General features: G+C 51.5%; 1 pseudogene; it reads left to right on the top strand.

Annotated features, from left to right (window-relative positions):
• The first annotated feature begins 251 nt into the window (after positions 1-251).
• Positions 252-2969, top strand: LOC122011353 (annotated as a pseudogene).
• The last annotated feature ends 238 nt before the right edge of the window (positions 2970-3207 follow it).

Raw genomic sequence — 3207 nt, forward strand, 5'->3', positions numbered from 1 at the left:
GTCAGCAACTCTTAGCACAACGTGGCGCCGCTCGACAACTCACGGTGTCCACGACTCATCTACTCGGCGCGTGGCTCGACTCGCTAGAGTCGACAGTTTGAGATTATCTGCTCAAACCTACTTGATTGTAAGTTCTTGTGACTCTGGTACGCACTCAGAAGCGTGGAAAAGAGCTTCTGAGACAATCACACTGATTGTAACGGGTTTACATCCAACACTTCCATCACCACGTTGTTGTGATTCATCGATCGATGCAGATCATTCCAGAGAAACTTCTCAGTCTATGGAGCGAGGAAGAAATCCGCATCCTCGTCCTCTACAGCCTCCTCCTCTAGATAATTCTCATCTCCTTCTCCCTCTTCCGCAAGCGCAACTCCAACAAGGCCCTCAGCCTCCTGCTCTGTCTCTCCTACCTCGGCGCTGACAACATCGCCATCTTCGCCCTAGGCAACCTCCTCAACCAGCAGAACGGCGCGGTGGAGGCCAACGCCAGCGGCGACATCATGGCCTTCTGGGCCCCTTTCCTCCTCCATTTCGGTGGCCCCGACACCATCACCTCCTACTCGCTCGAGGACAACGAGCTCTGGCTCCATCACCTCATCGTCGAGGTCGTCATAGCCATCGCCGTCTTCCTCGAATCCCTCCCGAGCCCCCATGTTTGGAAGTCCGCCATCGTCATCTTCGTCGCCGGCATCCTCAAGTACGGCGAGCGCATGTTGTCTCTCCGCTCCGCCTCCATGGACCACCTCCGTGAGTCGATGCTCAGTGAGGCTGACCCTGGCCCCAACTACGCTAAGTTCATGCAGGAGCTCCACTCCTGCAAGGAGGCCGGCGTCAAGGTGGAGATGAAGATTGACAAGGAGCCCCCGCCGACGCTCCCGCAGCAGGAGGTGGAAGAGATCTCTATGGCGGCGGTCATCTCCATGGGTTACCACTTCTTCCAGATCTTCAAGCGCCTCACAGTCGACCTCATGCTCAGCTTCCAGGACCGCATTGAAAGCCAGAACTTCTTCCTTCGGCTAAAACCAGAGCAGGCATTCCAGGTGGTGGAAGTGGAGCTCTCCTTCCTCCACGACATCCTCAACACCAAGGCAGTCCATGTCCACAACACCAGAGGTCGCATCACTCGCGTCGCCTCCCTCTCCATGGCCATCCTCGCGCTCCTCCTCTTCTACCACCGCAGCGGCAAGCACTCTAGCACCTTCAAAGGCGTCGACGTCCTCATCACTTATTTGCTCCTACTCGTCGCGATCGGGCTCGAGATCATCGCGATTTTGTTGCTCATCTTCTCCGACTGGGCGATCGTCGCGTTGCAGATGAGCACCAGCGGCCGGCTCGAGCATCCTGGATTGCGTACCTCAAGAAAAAGCTTAGGACGCCCAAATGGGGCGACACCACCATCAAGCTCCGAAAAGGATTCCTCAGCGTCTTCCCTAAGTGGTTGCTGGGAGACACCGAGCGATGGTGGTCGAACAAGATGTGACAGCACAACCTTCTCAGTGTCTACATCAGGGACTACAATCACACCAATCTTGACCGGATGCTGGAGTTGATAAAATTGAAGGGCGTGAGGAATCGGTTGTGGTACGTGAGGTCCATCCAGGTGGAAGACGTAATAAAAAGGAACATCTTCGGCCAGTTGAAGACGAAGGCCCTAAGCACCGACGACCTCGCTGAAAACTACAAGCGCCTTCGCGCGTGCAGGGGAGAATGGGTGCTCCGGGAGAAAGGATACACTACGATCAAATGGAGCGTCGAGAAGGAGTTCGACGAGAGTATCCTGATATGGCACATCGCCACCCATCTCTGCTACCAACAATTCAAGCCGACCGATAACACCGAAGATCCTAATAAGCAAGTTTCTGGGGCAAAAATTATTGAAATTGGAAGAAAAATTGAGACCATGGATGAAGAGTATAGGAACAATATTGACGCAAAGGGTAAAGATGATTCTGAGAAGAAGCCAAGACCACTCGACAAATGAAGTAGGAGACGAGAAGGAATCAGGGGATGTGGAGGATGTTGAAAATGAAGCAGGGTCTTCTGAGCCATTCGCCGTTGGCGGGAAAATTAAGATAGAAGATTACGTCAAAATAAGCAGGGAGATATCCGATTACTTGATATACCTCGTGGTGTATCAGCCGAAGCTGTTGCCTGCCGGCATCGGGACGAATAGATTCCTAGACACCTGCGCCGAGGCCAAGAAATTCTTCTCCGACAAGGAGACCGAGATGAGGGAAGAATTGAGAAATGGAAAATCTGTAGAGGATGAGAAGAAATCATTTCTTTTGGGGTTCCTCGTCTCCCTTGTTTCAACCATCAAAAAGTCCATTTTTAGGATTTTGGGGTTCCTCTTCATCCGCCCGATTGGAACTGAGAGAGTGCTCGCCTTGAAGAAGATCACAGAGACGATCAGGGAGTGGTGGACCACGATCACCAAAATGATGTTGCCGAAGAAGATTCGCCAGTTCTTCTACTTTTGCATCGAGGTGGTGAAGGAGATGCAACAAAAGAACAAACTGGCGACGCAGGAGAAGATAGAGGAGCTCGGGTGCGAGAAGCTGATGGAGGTGAGGACGACGGTGAATCCCATTGACGTGAAGGGCAACCGGAGCAAGTCGGTGTTGTTCGACGCGGTGAAGCTGGCAAGGCAAATAATGAAGAACTTCAAGAATGAGAACAAGGAGGAGGAGCAAAAGAACAAGAAGAAAGTGGAGGAGGAGGAGGAGGAGGAGGAGGGGGGAGAGAACAAGAAGGAGAAAAAAAGGTGGGAAGTGATAAGCTCGGTGTGGATGGAGATGTTGTGCTACGCTGCCGGGAACTGCGCGTCGAACGTGCACGCCAGGCAGCTGAGCCAGGGCGGCGAGCTACTGACCCACGTCTGGTTGCTAATGATGCACATGGGGATGGGGGAGCAGTACCAGATCGAGGCCGGCCATGCCCGCGCTAAGCTACTCGTTGGGACGTGACAGATAGAGAAGAGCATAGATCAAGCAAAGCAAAGCATGTGTTTGTTAATTTTATTCCTTTCGATCGAGCTTATTTATTAGTAGATAATGTAGGAGTGGTTTAATTAAGAACTGACATTGTTTGATTAATCAAAGTTAATCGAATTGGATGGTGTAAGAGCTTTGTTTAATTAATGCAAAGCATTTTCTTTCTAAACATTCGAAAACTAACTGATATGGATAATGATGGATTGATTCA

Source organism: Zingiber officinale, chromosome 8A (genome assembly GCF_018446385.1).
Source record: "Zingiber officinale cultivar Zhangliang chromosome 8A, Zo_v1.1, whole genome shotgun sequence".
Taxonomy (NCBI): Eukaryota; Viridiplantae; Streptophyta; class Magnoliopsida; order Zingiberales; family Zingiberaceae; genus Zingiber; species Zingiber officinale.